Below are 15,980 nucleotides of genomic sequence, written 5' to 3' on the forward strand. Positions count from 1 at the left end.
GTACAGTTGTCTTCATAATTATCAGATGGTAGGCTATTTATTAATTATAGGTCCTACTGTTTATAAATGACGACCCGGGTTATGTGTCAGCGGCTACTGGTCTTTCTCTTCCGCAAAACATTCCCACTTATTTAACAGTTCCACAAAAAGCGTATCAAGCCAAAGCCAGTGAGTACGAATGCTACATAATTCACTCCTTTTAAGTGCGTTGAGCAAAAAGAAAGACCAACTGATTACAATAAAGTTGTTGTTTTTAAGCAATGAAATAAAGCTATATGCTCCTTTAAAAGAATACTTGAAACAAGAGAAATAAGATCAGCAAACTTATATCACAACTCACGCTGAATTTGATTTTTTCCAGACCTAACTGGAATTCTTAATAATGCATCAGACAGGCCAAGCCGGAAGATAGTGAGTTCTGAATCAAAACGTCATTTGTATTTGTGATAGTGTTACATTCAAAAAGTAATGCTTTCAACTCGCGCTTTCCCTCTTTCCTTCGCGCGCGCGCGCGTGTGTGTGTGTGTGTGTGTGTGAAGCCTAAACTGATGTTACCAAACACTCGTCATGTTAGAAACTCAAGTGTCGCAATATTGAAGAAGTTAATGTCTTGCAGAAAGTTTTATTGTACACCTCACGACCTTGTTTTCTGTGTTATTCTGTCAGAGAATGCTCCCCATTTCAGATGACGAAGGAGAAGAAGAAAGTGTGCATCAGTGTTTTGCTGAGAAGCGATCACAGATCCCCAGAAGACAGGCAGCGTTATGTTTCCCTTATCATTATGCTGTCAACGTATTGTCAAAGGTGGTCGAATTGTTCCCACTTCCAACCTTCCCAGACCCTCCCACCACAGCCCACGCCCCCGTCACAACCACCCACCCATTCCCTTTATTTTTGTGTGTGTTTTCCTTTTACTGGGGATGTGACGTTGTCATACTAAATGGCATTCTTCCAACCACACCCCCTTTCATTATCCAGCCTTCATGCATAATTGTCTCCCTCCCCGCCTCTTTAAAAAAAAAAAAATCAAATTACATCATCAAGTTGATTTTCTCCCCTCCCCTCTTGAATTAACTCCCCTTCCCACCCACTTCTCTGATTTCCCCTTCTTTCTTTTTTTCCTGTCAATTTATTATTCAGAGCGTATAGGCAGTGCTTTCTCCTCACCCTTTCCTCCTATCCTCTCAGTCCGAACGCCTCCCTATTCCGTCCCACAACACAGCTTTATAGAGACTGGCATTTAGTTCCAACCCGTCACCTTCTGATGGGGGAAGCAGATACTGTGATTCTCTTCGTTACTGCTCCAAAAGGGGTTGACCAGCTTTTATGTAATTTTGTTGACTCTTATGGGTTTTTTCTGATTCATTGGTGGCTAGCTGATTTCATTCCAGCATATGTATATACTGACCATTGGTGGTTCAATGAATCCATTTACTCTATGCATTTATCTGAATGTATGATGAAGCTGTTCAGTACGGTTTTGCTTCTTCTTTTTCTTCTTTTTTTTTTTTTTTTTTTTTTTTTTTAAACTTTTGGAGCTTTGCATGTGCACCTATTGTCGCAAGCTCTGTTGCCTGATTTCTTATGTAAATTATATTTCAGGATGGATATCCATGAAAAATGCTGCGTCTGTTCTGTGTTGAAACAGCTACAACAACAACAAAAAAAACTGGAAGGAGAAGGAAGTTTATAGTGGCATGTTTATTCAAACACCATTGCTTTCCTTTGTTGTTCTTGTTGCTTGTGTGACTTTTCTGGTTTATCCATGACAATGCGTCTGTTCAGTTGTTGTGTTGAGGTTGTTGTTTTTTTTTTGTTTGTTTGTTTGTTTTTTTATGTTGTTTTTTTTTACAAACATTACAATTGGAAGATCATTACATTTTTGTGTCAACAGGATGCAAGCCGTCAGTATGACAGTGCTGTAGACATCTTATGAGGATGCAGCTTTTCTACTGTTGCTTTGTATACATTGTAGGGAATGACTATTTCCATTTCTATAAAATTTCTTTTTGAAAAAAAAATCTGAAAGGTTCAGCATATAAAATTTTGTTTTATTATAAGGAAATGAAATATACCATGACTACTGAACATTGACGAATGTTAAGCATACACAAGTGTGCATGTGTGTGTGTGTGTACACACACACACACACACACACACACACATGCACACACATGAACACACACACGCACACACACACATGCACAACACACACAGTGGGAGGCAAGCCATCTGACAAGTCAACAATGTTTGTAATCATGTTTCCACTCATCCTCATAGATTCCATATCACTGCTTTTGACAGAACAATACAAGTCATGATCAGTTTCACTGCACCAAGTAATGCATGAGTATGCATGAAAACGTATGAATCAGACAATACATGGAAGCACAGAAACAGATTTTTTTTTTTTTTTTTTTTTTTTTTTACACACACCTGCAGACATTACACTGTCCATGCAAACACACTAATGCAGCATTCTGCAACATTCTAGTAGATAAGAGCATTACTAGTGAGCAGACTTTGTTCTAAAACTTTTCTTGGTATTGGTTTTGTTTTATTTACAAGCAACATAAATATAACTCTGTTAAAATTTTGTGTTATAACTCTTGTTGTGTGTGACTTAAGACCTTCTCTTTAAGGTTTTCAAGCTGTTAGTATTTGAAAAGATGTGAGTCAATGTATGTGTACATCAACAGTGATTCCTTCTGGCAGGCTGTCTGCCTGAATCTTCCAGAAAGTATCTGAATTCAGCCTTCAGGTTTTCCCACACGCACTTGTGCATGATAGTACAAAAAAAAAAAAAAAAGATTTGTACCATGCCTCTTGCAAGCCAAGATCACATTTATCCATGTTTATTGCCAAGTGCTCAGGAGAACATTAATTGTGTGTTGCATGTCAAAACCTTACTTCATTTTTAAACATTGTTGTGTTCTTGTTGTTGTTGTTTAAGCTCATAATGTTGTTGAGAGTACATATCCCCTCTGGTGTAGAGGGTGCATGTCATCAGTGCCTGTGTTTGTGTACCATGTATCTTTGAAAACTAATGTGTAGCTTTCCATGGATTTTTGTGAATGAGTTTGTTTTGGGGTTGGGTTTTTATTTGTTTTTGTTTTGTTTTTTTTTGGTTTTGTTGCTTTTTTTGTTGTTGTTTTCTTCTTTTTTTCTTCCTTTTTTTTCTTCTTCTTTTTTTTTTTTTTTTTTTTTTTTTTTTTTTTTTTTTTGTTGTTGTTGTTGTAAGTAAATATCAAGTGAATGAGTATGGAGATGTTGTTTGTGACTGAGATTTGGATCTGGGAGCATTTTTTGTGAGCATTTTTTAAAAACTGGATTGAAATCAGACATATTTTGCTTGCATCCTGTAGCATGTTTTCTTTGTCGAAAGCCTTCTGTTGACTATTAAATGAGTTAAGGATCACTCAGGGGACAATGAGAGTAAGGAGATAGGGGAAGAGGTGGACAGCAGATGAAGAGATGTCAAAAATATGTCACTTTGGAATTCATCACAGAAAGACACAAGAATTTCGTGTGTTCATTTTTCTGACTGACTAGTTGAACTTCAACTTTTGTACTTTGTTTCCAATGTTCACAAGATGAAGGAGAAAGTATACTGACAGTAAAAAAAAAAAAAAAAAAAAAAAAAAGTTTTTTTTAAGATATGCACTAACCTCACCAGTGTTCTTGAGGAGTGTCCACAATGGATCTTTAAAGAGTACTGTGAAAAGCATGTGGGTTTTTTCTTCTCATTTTGAAGCCTCTTTGCAAAGATTAGGACTACGAGTCACATACAATTTGGTTCAATTCAATCCAGCCAAAAGCCACACTCGGCCCTCTCACAACTAAAATGTGTCAGCCATAAATATTGTAACCAATCTGTATATGAAAAAATCTAATCAAACACACACACCAAAAAAAAAAAAAAAAAAATCTTAAAAAATATATATATATAAATGATAAACAAACGAATAAATACTAATCTCTCTAGTTAAATCAATTGCATTTGCAAATAACTGAAGGGGAAAAAATAAGAAAAAAAACCCTCCTCTTGAAATTATCTTATCAATTTGTAAATCTACATTTATACAAACAAATGTTTTGTGAAATGCCATCTGCTATTCTGATTGGTGAAATAATGGAAAATGTGTGCTGTGTTATGCTTGTTTTGTTTTTTTTCCTGATGACAAAAATAAATTAAAACAGCCTTTTCTCAGTGTCCTTCATGTTTGGTTTTGATGTGTGCTGAGTTTTAACTTGTGTTTGCTTCTGCAATGCGGCGTGGTTGGACATGAGTGTGTACATGCATGTGTGGATGAACATGTACATGCTTTCAAATTAAACATCTCTGCATGCACATGTTCCCATATGTCTCTGGGTGTAAAGATCATTCTGTATTGTATTGTATTGTACTGTATTGTATTGTAATTGTATTGTATTGCATATTGTATGCATTGCATTACATTACATTGCATTGCATTGCACTGGACTGGACTGCACTGTACTATTTGTTACTTTTTTGTCACAACAGATTTCTCTGTGTGAAATTCAGGCTGCTCTCCCCAGGACAGCACATCACTACAGTGCAGCACCACCCTTTTTTCTGGGTTTTTTTGTTTTGGGGTTTTTTGGGTTTTTTGTTTGTTTGTTTGTTTTGTTTTTTTCTGTCTGCAAGTGTATTTGTTTTACAGTCATTTTTTTCTTTCAGCGTTTTGCCATGGACAACTCTATTGTTGCCATGGGTTCTTTTACATGTGCTAAGAGCATATTACACACAGGAACCTCAGTTTATCATCTCATCCTAATGACTAGCATCCAGACAACTACTCAAGGTCTAGTGGGGGGGAGGGGGGGAATTTTGGTGAGTGTGGGATTCGCTCCAGCATGCTCCGATTCCCCTCACTTCCTAGGCAGATGTGTTACCACTAGGCTAGCACTCCACCCCAGAAGCATTGCATACTGAATGCTGAGTCATCAGCAGCTGCCTCCCTGGTCATAATGCATACTGTCATTAGTTCACCATGAGCAGGGAGACAATACAATTATGCCTGTGTCAGGGGAAAAAATATAGGGATAATCATTATCAAGCTGTCACCTAACTATTCTTGGCAATGACAGAACGCAGCAGCTTCTAAAGCTTCTATATGCCAGCCTACGTCTGATGCCAACAGTACATAATTATCATTGAAGGGTACAGTGAAAGCTTACAATGACAAGCAGACAAAAACAAAAACAAAATGAGAATATGTGGTTCATTGTAGCTGCTGATGAACCTACATTAATTTCATGGACATGTGACACAAAACCCAAGTGTTCTGCACAAAATGTGCATGCAGAAACACACACACACACACTCATGTACGCACACATACACACACACACACACGTGCACAAAAATGCATGTACACACTCATGCACGCACGCACACACACACGCGCACACACACACACACACACACACACACACACACAGCAGCAGCAGCATCACATCTCTCATCAAAAACATCTATCTAAAATATCAATCTGACAAGAAAGTACAACTCAGTAGTATAAGAGATGGGGGTTCTATATACAACTTTTTTGGGCGTATTAGCTTGTGTTAAGGCCCTCAAGCATAAAAAAAATTTAGCCAAAACCTGTGTATGTTGGAGTAATATGACCCTCAAGCATAAAAAAAATATATATATAGTTAAAACAAGTTATATGTGTATGGAGAGCCAAATCACAAGATAAAAAAAAAAAAAATGATGGTTGGATATGTGTATGGAGGGGAGCGAAACGGTCATGGGGGTTCTATATACAACCGACCCCAGCCCAAAACCGCGCAATACCGCCCTGAAGCATAAAAACGAAAAACCGGCTTAAATATGTGTATGGAGAGCCAAATGGTCCTTAAAGAGAGGAGGTTGAGTCAACCGTTCACATAGTTTGCTTTTTTTGGATGGTTTACCATCTTGAATATCAAATAGATTTTTCTTTAACAACTGAGTTTTGTGTTTCGATTTTATGTCTGTTTTCATTGCATTGAATTTTTCAACTTCAGCCAGAATGAGACTAAATTCTTCATTGCTTATTTTATCATCTTCTAATGCTTTTGAAATAAGATCATTTATAGTGTTCAGTTTTGACTCGGCCAACACGCGAATCTCGTTGTGCTTCATAGCTTGTGACATTAATTTTTTATGAATAAATTTACAAGTTAAACCAACCACACCAAGGAGACCAGCTCCCACTTCTATTCCAATAGCTACGGGAGCAGCGGCGACACTCAACAGTAATCCAACACCCGATGCCCCAAGGGCGATACTAAGAGTCGTCAGCGTTGTATCCGCGGCTGTAGCGATATTTACACCGCGTTTATATTTTTTATAAAATAAAGTTCTTTCATCACGCTCTTTTTCGAGGTTGTTTTTTATATTCGATATCTCTCGTAGGCGAAACTCCATTATTCTATAGTAATCATTTTTTTAAATGATGGTAACAGGATGAGGAGAGTAGCGCAGTCTTTTAAGCTGAAGAGGTCCGATGTGAATAAAGTCGAGAGATATTTTATCTAACACTGGACGTTTGATGACACCTTCGAGCGAGAATTCTATAGAGGGATCGGGTTGATCAGATGGGTCAACCACTGGAATTTTGATGGTAATTCTCAAGAGTTTATTTTTAAGATTTCCAGGCCATTTTATCTGCAACCCTTTTAAAACTTCTACAAAATCATCTGGCACCCCACTAAGGAGTATATCTAAAACGACAGTTGACCCCTGAATAGGCGGCTCAAAATCAAACTCTTTAATTAACCGCAGTGTGCCAGTCTTTTTACCTCTCATACCAATAACATATCCAAAGTCGTCGCTGTTAACGACGATTAGATCTTTACGCGTATGATAGGAAGCCAACAGTTTACCACTATTTTGTATTTTTTGTAGAGCGTGATTTCTTCCAATACTAACATAGGGTTGTTTTATTTCAAAATCTAAATCCCAGTTATCCACCGGATAAGGTACCCATGTATCATCGTCGGAAAGAACAAGATGATGTGGTTTGTTCACAACAACACCGTCAACGTTCACGTCTGCAAGTTCGCTGAATTTGTTGATACCACCACCATTACTCGTTATTTCTTTTCTTTTGTACGTTCCTTCAGAAAGTTGGAAGGCGTACAACTGATTTTCTTTTCCCGACACATCAAATCCGTCTGTATCTCCGAGATCAACCAAACCGAGCGTAGTGCAGGGTTTGATATTATGTGTTCCTGGCCCTCCGGGATCAACCATTTTCTAATATTTATAGTATATTCTAAATATTCAAATTGGCGCAACGTAGTCTTCTTAAGGAAATTTTTTGAGGAAGACGCAGCTGCATCCACAAACTCATTGTTTCCTGTTTTGTGGTAATACCTTCAAGCGAGAATTCTATATGACTACCCTGCGGTATAACATCATAGGGCATAGCATCATCTTGTTTTTCAATGGTGATTCTCAGGGGTTGATTTGCAAGATTTTTGGGCCATTTAATATCAAACCCTTGAAAAACTTCTACAAAATCATCAGGCTCTTCACCGAGAATTACATCAAAAATAATACGGAAACGGAAGCCCCACAAACTAGTTAGATCATAAAAATTTATTTGAAATGCAGATTTATCCTTCGAGCGTTTCTTAAGCACATAACACCTCCCCTGGTAGTTTAGTAAATGTACATCCAACGCTCTTAAATCAGCGAACATCCAACCACTGTTTTTTATTCTATAATTATTATTTTCTTCTTCTTTGGTAATGTAAGGTGATTCAATTTTAAAATCTACCATCCCCTTGTCGAGGGGTTTTAGCTGCCATGTACCGTTTAAACGAACAAGTTGATAGGGCTCATCATTGACAACATCATCCTCACTCATGATATCACCAATTTTTACTTCTTTTCTTTTGTACGTTCCTTCAGAAAGCTGGAATGCGTACAACTTATTTTCTTTTCCCGGCACATCAAATCCCTCTGTATCTCCGAGATCAACCAAACCGAGCGTAGTGCAGGGTTCAACCATATCTTATATGTAATGTAATATTTAAATAATCAATAGAAACGGGATTATGATTTTCATCTACTATAGAAAGTGTTAAACGTGGTAAATCTCCGTGAGAAAGTCTTTTGTACTGGGGTGATGTCAACGTGGTTGTTCGACCACCCCCGCATCTTTCATTTTCTACTGGGATTGATTGTAACAACGTAGAAGGCAATCCGTTATAGAAATTATCGGTGGTATTAATTTGAGAGAGGTGAATGTAAAGTGCTTTATGTATCGCGAGCCGCGGATGCCTGTTTCCTATCACCATTATTCCCGGTGCGATGAGTTTTTGGGGGAACCCCAGAGTATGTGCAAGACGCTCAGAAAGTTCAATCGATTTGGTGCTCTTTATTCTCAGATAGCCACTCGGAGCGTGCAAGTCTAACTCTGCACCGTGGGGGGTGAACACTTCTTTATTCAATTCACACACATTATAATAACCATCTGGGATTATTATCTTACGATCGGTAGTAGTAAAGAAATTGTTTCCGAGCTCATCACTGATATTTTTCCAGTTGGGATAATAAGTTATTTCACGCAGCGCGATTTCTAGTCTTCCACTTTGATTAGATATGCACCGCGGTAATTCGTCTTTTTGAATATCGGTTGTTATTATATACATAGCTATGAATAAGAAAATTTACAGCTTCAATAAGGACGCGTCCTATACAACCGGGTATAAAGAAAAAAGAATAAGTTGTACGCGAGTGATCTACGTGAACAGCGAATATTCTTTTACCGCCAAGTTTCCCGATGTTTTTCAGTCTTATGCGAACCCCACTATGACTGGGGAGATGAATGCAGCCTGGCTTGCGTGGAGAAACAACCCGATAGTGTGGTGGCAGAATCAAATCAATTTTGTGGTATGGTGCGCGACCGCCGGGTGTGGAGTAACGGAAGAACATTTTCAAGCTTCTGATCCGTTTATTCGAGCCGTGTATAGGTTTCATTTTTACTATCAGATTCGGAGGTTATTGGACGAGTTAAAAATCCCGCTACCCACCGACCAAGCATTTAACATGTATAATAATCCGTTTGATAAAACAGTTTATCAGCGTTTGTGTGCCGAATTTGGGCAGAGGGATTGGAGACAGAAAATAGAAAAGCATGGCTTTGGTTTGGGAGAATTTATTCAGGCTGAGGCCCCCGGTGGGGCTGCACGACAGGCAATGAGAAACAGAGGAGAGGGACCTGTGTTCTTTAGCCCCCACGATAAAATCAGACATACGGTGGACATCACCCGGGCTTGGACAACATTTATTCCTGATAAGGGGTTGGGTTTTACACATGCGGGGATAGTTCGTCTCAACGATAGCATTCGCACTTATGTGTGGGCTCTAATAGGGTCACAAGCGCAAACGCGCACGAGTATAACAACAAAAGGAACTGGATTTGATGCGCAAAAACAATTTTTAGCCAATGTTGAAGATGCGATTAATGCCCCCGAAAACCTACAAACGGCGATAAAAAAATACCAGGACGTTCTCCAGTACGCGAGATCCGAAGTAAACTTTGCATTTGGTGTTGGCCTTTATATGGCCCCATCTGATATGGCATTGAGGGTTGGTACACACATTAATTATAATAATAAAATTGTCATTGCGACAGAAGAACAGAATATTGGTGTTAATGATGGATTAAACGAACTACCACACATTGTACCACCTACCCAAAGTGTTCCACCCCAGAGTGTTCCACCTACCCAAAGTGTTCCTGCATACTATTTTGTTGCCCCATCAGGAAAAGCTCTTCAATGGTCTAGAGGTCACTGGGCTCTTGTGCCACCTTCTGATGCAGACTTGGCAATGCTTGATGCGAGTAATACGGTGCTCGATTATAAATCACACAAGCCTTTGACAACACCGAGGACAGGAGCGGGTGAAACGAGAGTTTTGTTAGGCATTCGCGGGTGGTTCACTCTTACCTATAGAAATAAAAAATTAATACAAACATCTCGACCAGGATTTGCAATAGCTACCGGTGCTGGTAATAGACCCTTTCTGTATGGTGCAGGTTCTTCGGATAACAAATTTAAACTCAAACCAGCGAAAGTATCGTACGAAGAAGAGCCAACAACTCACAAAGACTATAAAGTCGCTCTTACTTTAGGATTGATAGGTGGTATTTACTTTCTCTTCTTTAAATAATCAAACAGGAGGAGGCCAGCACCGAGCACGAGTGCCCACAGGTTGTTGGCTAACCACCCAACCGCTTTACCCAACGTGCTTAATAACCACGAAACAATAGCCCCAATGATTCCTGGGAGGGCATCAATCGCCTTTAAACCTAATTTTTTAAGTAATTCTCCCAAATCTTTAAGTCTTTTTCTTATCCAGTTGTCATCTTTTTTACCCGGCGCCCGTGGAGTGCCCCCTCCACCCGTGACGGCCAAAACGATAGTGCTGATAATCATACCAAAGGCAGTAAGAATGGAAACGATAGTAATGCCTTGTTCTCTAAAAAGCGTTCGAATACGTTCCGCTAGTGTTGTGTCCTCCTCAAGAATTCTGTGTATCGTTTCACGCATTCTGCTGATTTGAGATCGCAGCGCTTCTTTGTGTGTTGATATCGCTTCTAGCCGTGCAGCACGCTCGATGTTTAGATCGTCTAATTGTAAACGCAAGGGTTTGATTTCGCTTTCATCTTTATCAGCTAGTTCCGCAGACTGAATTCTTATTTTTAAAGTTGATATTTCTTCATCCAGGTGAGAGAGTTTTGAGAGGTTGTCAGAAAGATTACCGCGCTGTCTTTGCATGGCTTTGTCTAAACCTTTGAGTTCACGAATATAACCACCCAGTTCATCGGTGAGGGGAGGATCATCTATAGTTTTAAGTACTTCATCGATTGTATTTGGTGAGAAATCATCCATCTCAATTTCTTCACCCAGTTTGGCTTCAACCTTTTGGAGAGCCGCGACCGTTTGGGGTTTCCTCCTCCAGTCTACAAAACCAAGTTCCTCGCGAATAATATTTGCTCCACCAGGTTTTCCCGCTAGTGTTGAAAGTGCTAGGGGTTGTTTCGTGCGGACGTTAATGATATTAAAATCTGGATTATTTTTTAATCGTAGTGTACCTCTACTATCAAGTTCAAAATTGGCATAATTTCGCCCAACATCGGGCTCTTGTCCAAATGCATCATAGTAATCATCAACCGCGCTCTTTAATAATTCTGTTTGCAAGAAACCAGATTCTATTATTCCACCTTCTGCGAACCCTTCCGCCATCTCACCACCTTCCGCCATATTAAACTTATAATATAAAGTTATATCTATATAAAACCAAAAAAATGAGTGGAAGAAAGCTTAATCCAATGAGAAGTTTGCGGGAGCCGCGGGGGATAAAGGGCGTGCGGCAGACTGTCGTGATTACTAACAATCCGTCAACTATCGATCAGAATCAACAACTTCTTGTACGCTTTCCTAATTTAGGTGTTGATGATGTGATCGTTCCGGGGAGTGTTCGGCTAGCATTCAAAATTTCTTTGACTTCTACCACAGATGTGAACAGAACACTCGTTGATAATATTGGTAGAGCCATAGTACGTAAAACAACCATTCGCATTTCCGGTAATGAAATCATGAGCGTTGAAGATAGTGATGTATTTTATACTTATGGAGATCTTTGGCGAACTCGACAAGAACGAAGAAACGCCGTTTATCAAGGTATTGACTTAACTACACACCGTAATGTGACACGATTGCGTATTAACGCGGATAATGGAGATGACACTATCGCTAGAGATGCCGCCATTGCGGAGGCTTATGGTAATCGATTTTGTATTCCGCTTGATTTCGAATTGCTAGAATCTCATGCACCATTTTATCAGAGTGCTCTCGGCGATCGCCTGGAGTATGAACTTACCTTTAACGCTTATAGCAAGGTTATCCGCAGCACAGACCCGGATGCATCCTATACGATAGAAGGGATTAGTCTCGAGTTTGAGAAAGTCACACAACCCGAACTTGCGAGACAGATAGCCGGTTATTATTCAGGTAGGCTCGCTATTTTATTTGACAGAATACTACGACATCGTAAAATTCCTCTGGACAAATCTGACACACTCTGGAATATTAATCTCAACGTGCCGGCAAAAAGTATGAAGGGGGTACTACTGTTGTTTGATGAGTATTACAATCCTAAGATCGATAAGGTTGAAGTGACGATCGAAGGTGTGCCCAATCAACTGTTTAGTCAAGGTATGCGTTCCTATCAACAATGGGATGAAATCAGAAAGTTTTTCGGAACGCAAAAACGCGACCCCGAAGTAGACAAAGTGGTAAAAGATTTAGAACTAGCGGATGTCACAATCGGTGAATATTTCACGAATAATTATGCTCTTTGGTTGGATATGCGCACCACAGATGATAATTCTCTTCACGGGAGTGGACGTCGTATCGAAAATGCGTCTGAAGGCATTACGATTCAGATTCAGAAAAAAGCTGAAACGGCAGAACCGCTAAATGCGTATGTATTTGTAATTATGGATGGACAATTAAATATAGAAGATGGAAGATTTGTCGAGGCTGTTTACTAAAGAAGCACATTCCGCAATTATTTGCGGGCAAACTGGGTGTGGTAAGACCGAATTTATTTTAGATTTATTACAAACGACATATCGTGGTGTGTTCGAGAATATTGTAATTCTATGCCCTACTCTCGAATATAATAAAGCCTATCGATCCCGAGTGTGGGTAAGAAAGGACCGTGGGGTATACACCGTTAATCCCGGTGATAAACTTCACGAATGGCTTGGGCTGTTTTTTGAAATATTTGCCGGGGAGCCAACGTTGTACATCATCGATGACTGTAGTGACTTAAAGGCTCTTACTCAAAAGAAGCAAATGTTGAGTAAACTCGCATTTTCTGGAAGACACGCGAAACAGTCTGTGTGGGTGTTGACTCAGAAATACAACTCGGTTCTTACTGACCTTCGCGAACAAACAAAATGGGTGGCTTTATTTCACTGTAAGGATAGGGACTCGTTTGATGAGTGTTTAAGAGAAAACGATGTCATTCCAACACAAAATGAACGTAAAGAGGTTAGGAAATCATTGGCAAATACCAAACACTCCAAGTTGATATTAAAAACTGATCAACCAGTTGCATATAAAATTTGCTAGTAATAATCAACAGCTGTTTAACAATGCTTAACAGTTCCTTAGCACTGGTTAGCAATTTCTTAACACTGGTTAGCAATTTCTTAACACTTTTAGTCGTTGGATTTGTAGTTTTTTATTATTTTAAACTTAAAAGGAGATATATAGAATATAAGAAGAAGATGGACCAATTACTATCCGAGGATCCCAAACGCGACAGGCTTATGGCGGTGGTCTCAGCTGGTGGAGCAAAAGAATATTTAGGGAAAGAGTTTAGTGTTGATAAAATCGAAGCGATGAAAGATCCGGATATAGACAAGCTTTATACAAGATACGAAGCGAGTTTAGGATCGATGATTACAAAATCACTCGGTAATACAATTATACAACTGTATACCAGAGCAGTTTGTATGTATCTCCCAATTGATGACCAAACAAAATTAAATAGTGATCTCGAGCAAGATCCATTCCTGGGACATGCGCTTAACAGCTTTACTTGCGAACTATATCACAGATTTGGCATGTTCTTAGCTCCGCTCACCACAGCTGTAACTACTGTTAAACATTGTCAATTTAATAAATATAATGGAGGAAGTAACGAAACCGAAGAATCAGAAGAAAGTTGAAGCGGGTCGAAAAGGTGCTGCTGCTAGAAAAGCAAAACATGAAGAACTTCTCGAAAAACTTCGAAAAGCGAAAGATGAACAACAACAAGAACCATCATCATCGAGGAGACCAGATCACGTTTTTATCAATCCCTTGTACATTGCTGCTGCGATGATAATAGGTTGTGGTGTTTACATATATTTTAATCGGTCGAAAAAACCACCACCACCACCTGTGGTAACAAAACCCAACCCATTTATCATGTATTGAACATTAATTTGTACACTATTTATAAACAACAAACAATGGCAACACCAAATATAAACGGTAAAGAAATTGCAAACACTGTATACCACGCGGTTGTGGTCAGCGCATTGGCCGCTGGTTACTCGAGATTGACAAAATTAATATTTACGAAAGCCCCGACACCTAGACTGGCTTTCAACCTCGAAGATATCGGGATGGTCACTTTGGATATAGCCCTCGCTATGGCTACGAAGGATATGTTGGAAAAACAAGGTATTCTCCCACATGATATTTTGAAGTAATAATAATATCATCATTATAGTATGGCATCAGTAGCGTTACTCGTTGGTGGGGCAGTAGTAAACGCTTTAGCATTTACCGGAAGTAATTTTTTATTTAGTAAACTGGGGTCTTCAGACGCGTTAGAAGAACAGAAACGACACAACAAAGCGCAAGAACAACTTCAGGCAGCGACCGCAGAATGGCAGAAAGAGAGGATTCAACGTTTAGATTATATCAATGAAAAACTAAGACAACAACAACATGCTGTGAACACGTTTAAGGATGTGGATATGGCTATGCAAGAATATTATAAAGTGATGGGGGAGCCACTACCCCCTCTTTCTCATAAACCCCAACTTTCAGATTTTTATACACCCTCAGAGGGACAAAAAGATCGAGAATACGTATTTATTATCATGACCATGGTCATTTTTGGTTTTGCGATTTCAAAATATTAAACATTTACTTTCTTAAATAAAATGGAAAAGATCTATTACAGCCCAAGCGGTTATTGGAAGGGTTATTCGGCGATTAAAAAACTCGCGAAAGCAGCCAAGGTGTCTGATGATGAGGCTAGAAAATGGCTACAAAAACAAGCTATATGGCAAATTTATCTACCCCCTCCAAAGTATATTCCGAGAGCAAAATTTGATATTACTATCCCAAATGAGGTTCATCAGGCTGACCTTTTATTTTTACCCTATGACAGAATCAGGCGTAAGACGTATAAGTATGCGCTGACTGTCGTTGATGTTGCGAGTCGATATAAAGAAGCCGAACCCCTAACAACGAAAGACAGCGTCGAAGTGGCGGCCGCTTTTTTACGTATTTATGACCGTAGCCCTTTGAAGTTGCCCAAACTTCTTCAGGTAGATCCTGGCCGAGAGTTTATGGGTGCTGTGAACAAAATTTTTAAAAAAGTAAGGCGTGGAAAGACACACAGAAGCCAGGCTATTGTAGAAAGATTTAATCGTACGCTGGCAGAACGATTGTTTAGTCATCAATATGTGGCTGAAATGAAATCGCCGAATCGATCAACAGAATGGGTCACTAGATTACCGGCTGTTGTGGCTGCATTGAATAATGAGGTGACGAGACTTATAGGTAAGAAACCGTCGGTCGCAATAAAGGCCAAATCGGTAGAAGCCGAATCCTCTGCACCGACTAAAGATGATAAAGGAGAGTTACCGCCTGATGCGCAAGTTCGGTACTTGTATGAGCCCGGTGAGCTCGAGGGTGGAGCTCGCAAACGAGCAACGGATCCCGTTTGGTCTCTTAAAGTTTATAATATTAAGCGTATGATGCCCGGCGATCCTATTCTTTATTATTTACAAAATGGTCCATCCAGAGGGTTTGTACACGAAGAGCTTATGGTTGTTCCTCACGATACAGAAATACCATAGTGCCCGTAGGCGTAAGATGTAATACCATCATCTAGCCAATAGCGTTTGGAATCGTACGGTGAGAGTGATGTCTTCATTTGCTTGATCGTGTACATCTTGTGCTTATACGATCTGAACGTTCTCATACTATTAGTAAATTGAACAGATCGATCAATACACTCCTTATACATATCGGGTTCAATTTCATCTTTCACCACACATTTTTTTATGCCCTTGGCTTTCTTGATAACTGATCCATCATCTGCTACAACCGAATACATCTTTGAGCGCAAGCCGCAGAATTGTCGGATCGGTTTA

At 39.4% G+C, this 15,980-nt stretch overlaps 1 pseudogene across 1 annotated transcript in view; it reads left to right on the forward strand.

The window, feature by feature from the left end:
* The window catches only part of LOC143300760 (sphingolipid delta(4)-desaturase DES1 pseudogene), a 6,554-nt pseudogene extending 1,783 nt beyond the window's left edge, over positions 1-4,771 (forward strand). The window contains exon 2 of the transcript XR_013057692.1: positions 1-4,771. This exon is cut by the window's left edge and continues 1,514 nt beyond it. The product of XR_013057692.1 is annotated as a sphingolipid delta(4)-desaturase DES1 pseudogene (transcript).
* The last annotated feature ends 11,209 nt before the right edge of the window (positions 4,772-15,980 follow it).

Source organism: Babylonia areolata, chromosome 2 (assembly GCF_041734735.1).
Source record: "Babylonia areolata isolate BAREFJ2019XMU chromosome 2, ASM4173473v1, whole genome shotgun sequence".
NCBI classification, from domain to species: domain Eukaryota; kingdom Metazoa; phylum Mollusca; class Gastropoda; order Neogastropoda; family Buccinidae; genus Babylonia; species Babylonia areolata.